Here is a 7,373-nt window from a genome sequence, read left to right on the forward strand (position 1 = left end):
TTTTTGCCGTAACCCTCTCTACTTTTTTGAACATGATATGTGGGTGAAATGATGATACAATGCCAAGTTTCAACTTTTTCAGAGTTCATTTGTAGTGCTTTTCAATTTCCAGGTCATTTAGTTCTCAAAACAAATAGCAAATGAAGGCATAAACGGTTGAAAGTTGATGGCGTCGCTTTGAATGGTGCATACTGAACGCAAAAAATATAAGAGCATTTAGATCATGATCTTATATTTCTTTACAGTCTAAATTGTCAATATGATCTTATAACATCAAAAATACTTTGATCATCAATGATCTTTGTGTGTACAATCTGAATTGTCAATATGAGTCATCAATGATTTATAAACCGATGAAGACTCATATTGCGGCCACAAATTCTACACATAGAGTTCAATGAAGACCAAGTGCTTGTGATAGTTTGAGAAATAACATATTTAAGGTGGTAAAAGGCTTGTTAGGGGAGCGAGGTGGGACTAAAAACAGCTTGCCATAACCTCATTAGTACCGGTTCGTGGTACGAACCGGCACTAAATTGTGATGGTGGGGCCATAGCCTGACCGCAGGCTGACACAGCCTCTTTAGTACCGGTTCGTGGCATGAACCGGTACTAAAGGTTCGCCACGAACCGGTGCTATTGATCGCCGCCACGAACCGGCACTAGTGTACACATTAGTGCCGGCTGAAATTCCAACCGGCACTATTGTGCTTCACATTTGACCCTTTTTCTACTAGTGATATTGGTTCCTACATATTCTACGAAGATCTTTATCAGTCAAACCGCATAACAACATGCGTTGTTCCCTTTGTCATCGGTATGTTACTTGCCCGAGATTCCATCGTCGGTATCTCAATACCTAGTTCAATCTCGTTACCGGCAAGTCTCTTTACTCGTTCCATAATACTTCATCTCGTAACTAACTCATTAGTCACAATGCTTGCAAGGCTTATAGTGATGAGTATTACTGAGAGGGCCCAGAGATACCTCTAAGAAACACGGAGTGACAAATCCTAATCTCGATCTATTCCAACCCAACAAACACCTTCGGAAACACCTGTAGAGCACCTTTATAATCACCCATTTACGTTGTGACGTTTGGTAGCACACAAAGTGTTCCTTCGGTATTCGGGAGTTGCATAATCTCATAGTCTAAGGAAATTGTATAGGTCATGAAGAAAGCAGTAGCAATGAAACTGCCACGATCATAATGCTAAGCTAACGGATGGGTCATGTCCATCACATCATTCTCCTAATGATGTGATCCCGTTCATCAAATGACAACACATGTCTATGGTTAGGAAACATAACCATCTTTGTTTAACGAGCTAGTCAAGTAGAGGCATACTAGGGACTATATGTTTTGTCTATGTATTCACACATGTACTAAGTTTTTGGTTAATACAATTGTAGAATGAATAATAAACATTTATCATGAATTAAGGAAATAAATAATAACTTTATTATTGCCTCTAGGGCATATTTCCTTCAGTCTCCCACTTGCACTAGAGTCAATAATCTAGATTACATAGTAATGATTCTAACACCCATGGAGCTTTAGTGCAGATCATGTTTGCTCGTTGAAGAGGCTTAGTTAACGGGTCTGCAACATTCAGATCCGTGTGTATCCTGCAAATCTCTATGTCCCCTACCGACACTTGATGGCGGATGGAATTGAAGCATCTCTTGATGTGTTTGGTTCCCTTGTGAAATCTGGATTCCTTTGCCAAGGCAATTGCACCTGTATTGTCACAAAAGATTTCCATTGGACCCGATGCACTAGGTATGACACCTAGATCGGATATGAACTCCTTCATCCAAACACCTTCATTTGCTGCTTCTGAAGCAGCAATGTACTCTGCTTCACACGTAGATGCCGCCACGACGCTCTGCTTGGAACTGCACCAACTAACAGCTCCTCCATTCAATGAAAATACGTATCCGGTTTGTGACTTAGAGTCATCCGGATCAGTGTCAAAGCTTGCATCGACGTAACCATTTACGATGATCTCTTTTTCACCTCCATAAACAAGAAACATATCCTTAGTCCTTTTCAGGTATTTCAGGATGTTCTTGACCGCTGTCTAGTGCTCCACTCCGGGATTACTTTGGTACCTCCCTGCTATGCTTATAGTAAGACATACATCAGGTCTGTTACACAACATTGCACCTGATAGAACCTATGGCTGAAGCATAGGGAATGACTTTCATTTTCTCTCTATCTTTTGTAGTGGTCGGGCATTGAGTCTGACTCAACTTCACACTTTGTAATACAGGCAAGAACCCTTTCTTTGACTGATCCATTTTGAACTTCTTCAAAACTTTATCAAGGTATGTGCTTTGTGAAAGTCCAATTAAGCGTCTTGATCTATCTCTATAGATCTTGATGCCCAATATGTAAGAAACTTCTCCAAGGTCTTTCATAGAAAAACTCTTATTCAGGTATCCCTTTATGCTATCCAGAAATTCTATATCATTTCCAATCAACAATATGTGATCTACATATAAGATTAGAAATGCTACAGAGCTCCCACTCACTTTCTTGTAAATACAGGCTTCTCCAAAAGTCTGTATAAAACCATATGCTTTGATCACACTATCAAAGTGTTTATTCCAACTCCGAGAGGCTTGCACCAGTCCATAAATGGATCGCTGGAGCTTGCACACTTTGTTAGCACACTTTGGATCGACAAAACCTTCCGGTTGCATCATATACAACTCTTCTTCCAAAAATCCATTCAGGAATGCAGTTTTGACATCCATTTGCCAAATTTCATAATCATAAAATGCAGCAATTGCTAAAATGATTTGGACAGACTTAAGCATCGCTATGGGTGAGAAAGTCTCATCATAGTCAACTCCTTGAACTTGGCAAAAACCTTTTGCAACAAGTCGAGCTTTGTAAACAATAACATTACCGTCAACGTCGGTCTTCTTCTTGAAGATCCATTTATTTTCTATGGCTTGCCAATCATCGGGCAAGTCCACACTTTGTTCTCATACATGGATCCCATCTCAGATTTCATGGCCTCAAGCCATTTCGCGGAATCTGGGCTCATCATCGCTTCCTCATAGTTCATTGGTTCATCATGGTCTAGTAACATGACTTCCAGAACAGGATTACCATACCACTCTGGTGCGGATCTTACTCTGGAAGACCTACGAGGTTCCGTAGTAACTTGATCTGAAGCTTCATGATCATCATCATTAGCTTCCTCACTAATTGGTGTAGGAATCACGGGAACTGATTTCTGTGATGAACTACTTTCCAATAAGGGAGAAGGTACAGTTACCTCATCAAGTTCTACTTTCCTCCCACTCACTTCTTTCGAGAGAAACTCCTTCTTTAGAAAGGATCCATTCTTAGCAACAAAGATGTTGCCTTCAGATCTATGATAGAAGGTGTACCCAACATTTTGCTTTGGGTATCCTATGAAGACGCATTTCTTCAATTTGGGTTCGAGCTTATCAGGTTGAAGCTTTTTCACATAAGCATCGCAACCCCAAACCTTAAGAAACGACTACTTTGGTTTCTTGCCAAACCACAGTTCATAAGACGTCGTCTCAACGGATTTTGACGGTGCCCTATTTAAAGTGAATGCACCTGTCTCTAAAGCATAACCCCAAAAGATAGCGGTAAATAAGTAAGAGACATCATAGATCGCACCATATCTAATAAAGTACGGTTATGACGTTCGGACACACCATTTCGCTGTGGTGTTCCAGGTGGCATTAATTGTGAAACTACCCCATGTTGTTTGAAATGAAGACCAAACATTCTCCTCCACGATCAGATCGTAGAAACTTTATTTTCTTGTTACGATGATTTTCCACTTCACTTTGAAATTCTTTAAACTTTTCAAATGTTTCAGACTTATGCTTCATTAAGTAGATATAACCATATCTTCTCAAATCATCTGTGAAGGTAAGAAAATAATGATACCCACCACGATCTTCAATACTCATTGGACCGCATACATCGGTACGTATTATTTCCAACAAGTCAGTTGCACGTTCCATTGTTCTGGAGAAAGGAGTTTTAGTCATCTTGCCCATAAGGCACGGTTCGCAAGCACCAAGTGATTCATAATCAAGTGATTCCAAAAGTCCATCAGCATGGAGTTTCTTCATGCGCTTTACACAGATATGACCCAAATGGCAGTGCCACAAATAAGTTGCACTATCATTATTAAACCTATATCTTTTGGCTTCAATACTATGAATATGTGTATTGATACGTCTCCAACGTATCTATAATTTTTGATTGCTCCATGCTACTTTGTCTACTATTTTAGGCAATATTGGGCTTTATTATCCACTTTTATATTATTTTTGGGACTAATCTATTAACCGGAGGTCCAGCCCAGATTTGCTGTTTTATGCCTATTTCAGTGTTTCGAGGAAAAGGAATATCAGACGGAGTCAAAATAGATGTAATCAACTGGAGAAGTTATTTTTGGAAGGAAACCCACCTGATGGACTTGGACCCCACGTCAGAAGATACGGGAGGTGCTCACGAGGGTGGGGGGCTCCCCCCTGGGCGCGCCCCCCTGCCTCATGGGGCCCCCGTAGCTCCACCGACGTTCTCATTTCACCCATATATACCTACGTACCCTAAAACTTCCAGAATAGAAGATAGATCGGGAGTTCCGCCGCTGCAAGCCTCTGTAGCCACCAAAAACCAATCGGGACCCTGTTCCGGCACCCTGCCGGAGGGGGATCCCATCTCTGGTGGCCATCTTCATCATCTCGGCTCTATCCATGACGAGGAGGGAGTAATTCACCCTCGGGCTGAGGGTATGTACCAGTAGCTGTGTGTTTGATCTCTCTCTCTCTCTCTCGTGTTCCTCTATGGCACGATCTTGATGTATCCCGAGCTTTGCTATTGTAGTTGGGTCTTATGATGTTTCTCCCCCTCTACTCTCTTGTGATGAATTGAGTTTCCCCTTTGAAGTTATCTTATTGGATTGAGTCTTTATGAGAACACTTGATGTATGTCTTGCCGTGATTATCTGTGGTGACAATGGGATATCATGTGCCACTTGATGTATGTTTTGGTGATCAACTTGCGGGTTTCGTGACATTGGGAACCTATGCATAGGGGTTGGCACACGTTCTTGACTCTCCGGTAGTAGCTTTGGGGCACTCTTTGAAGTACTTTTATGTTGGTTGGATGAATCTGAGATTGTGTGATGCATATTGTATAATCATGCCCACGGAGACTTGAGGTGACAATGGAGTATCTAGGTGACATTAGGGTTTTGGTTGATTTGTGTCTTAAGGTGTTATTCTAGTACGAACTCTTTTATAGATCGATCCGAAAGAATAACTTTGAGGTGGTTTCGTACACTACCATAATCTCTACGTTTGTTCTCCGCTATTAGTGGCTTTGGAGTGACTCTTTGTTGCATGTTGAGGGCTTGTTATATGATCTATCTATGTTATTATTGTTGAGAGAACTTGCACTAGTGAAAGTATGAACCCTAGGCCTTGTTTCCTACCATTGCAATACCGTTTACGCTCACTTTTATCGCTTGCTACCTTGCTGTTTTTATATTTTCAGATTACAAAAACCTTTATCTGCTATCTATTTTGCACTTGTATCTTCATCTCTTCGCCGAACTAGTGCACCTATACAATTTACCATTGTATTGGGTGTGTTGGGTACACAAGAGACTCTTTGTTATTTGGTTGCAGGGTTGTTTGAGAGAGACCGTCTTCATCCTACGCCTCCTACGGATTGATAAACCTTAGGTCATCCACTTGAGGGAAATTTGCTACTGTCCTACAAACCTGTGCACTTGCAGGCTCAACAACGTCTACAAGAAGAAGGTTGTTTAGTAGACATCAAGCTCTTTTCTGGCGCCGTTGCCGGGGAGGTTAGTGCTTGAAGGTATATCTTTAGATCTTGCAATCAAATCTTTTTGTTTCTTGTTTTAGCACTAGTTTAGTTTATAAAAGAAAACTACAATAAAATGGAGTTGAGTTTGTCTCATACGCTTCACCTTTTTAATATCTTTTGTGAGTATGATGGAAAGGATAATTGTGCTCAAGTGCTAGAAGAAGAAATCTCTAAAATGTTTGGCATAAAATATGTGAATGATGAGCATGATTGCAATGTTGTTAGTATGAATTCCCTGAATACCCATGATGCTAATGATATGCAAAGCCACAAGCTTGGGGAAGCTATGTTTGATGGAGATGATATTTTTTGTCCCCCAAGCTTTGATGAGCAAATTTACTATGATGAAAGCATGCCTCCTATCTATGATGATTATTGTCATGACACGTATGCTTTAAAGAATAATGATAACCATGAAACGTGTCATCTTGATCTTAATTTTCAATCACATGATAGTTATTTTGTTGATTTTTCTCCCACTACTATTCATGAGAAGAAATTTGCTTATGTTGAGAGTAGTAAATTTTCTATGCTTGTAGATCATGAAAAGAATGCTTTAGGTGCTAGTTATATTGTTTAATTCATTCATTATGCTACTGAAAATTATTATGAGAGAGGAACATATGCTTGTAGGAATTGCAATAATGTCAAGTTTCCTCTCTATGTGCTTAAAATCTTGAAGCTATGCTTGTTTTACCTTCCTACGCTAGTTGATTATTGTTCCCATAAGTTGTTTGCTCACAAAATCCCTATGCATAGGAAGTGGGTTAGACTTAAATGTGCTAGTCATATGCTTCATGATGCTTCCGTTATGTTTCAATTCTTATCTTTTATGTGAGCATCATTGTCATCATCATGCCTAGCTAGAAAGGCATTAAAGAAAAGCGCTTGTTGGGAGACAACCCAATATTTACACTTACTGTTTTTGTGTGTCCACATGATTATGCTACTGTAGTAATCATGTTTTATAGCTTTTGTTTCAATAAAGTGCCAAGTAGAACCTTTGGGAAGACTTGGGTGAAGTTTATGTGATCTTGCTGTGAAAAACAGAAACTTTGGCGCTCACGAGATTAGCTTCCATTGTTTATTGGAGAGTGCTTTTAGGTTGACCCTTTTTGCAGATGATTAATAGACAAATTTCTCAGGTCCAGCAATTTATTTCATAATTTTTGGGGTTCCAGAAGTACACGTTTGGCACAGATTACTACAGACTGTTCTGTTTTTCAGAGATTCTGTTTTCCATGTGTTGTTTGCTTATTTTGATGAATCTATGAGTAGTATCGGAGGGTATGAACCATGGATAAGTTGAAGTACAGTAGATATTACACCAATATGAATTTAGAATGAGTTCATTACAGTACCTAAGTGGTGGTTTTATTTCCTTATACTAACGGAGCTTACGAGTTTTGTTTTGAGTATTGTGTGGTTGAAGTTTTTAAGTTTTGGGTAAGGATTCGATGGATTATGGAATA

The sequence above is a fragment of the Triticum aestivum genome, chromosome 2B (assembly GCF_018294505.1).
Source record: "Triticum aestivum cultivar Chinese Spring chromosome 2B, IWGSC CS RefSeq v2.1, whole genome shotgun sequence".
NCBI classification, from domain to species: domain Eukaryota; kingdom Viridiplantae; phylum Streptophyta; class Magnoliopsida; order Poales; family Poaceae; genus Triticum; species Triticum aestivum.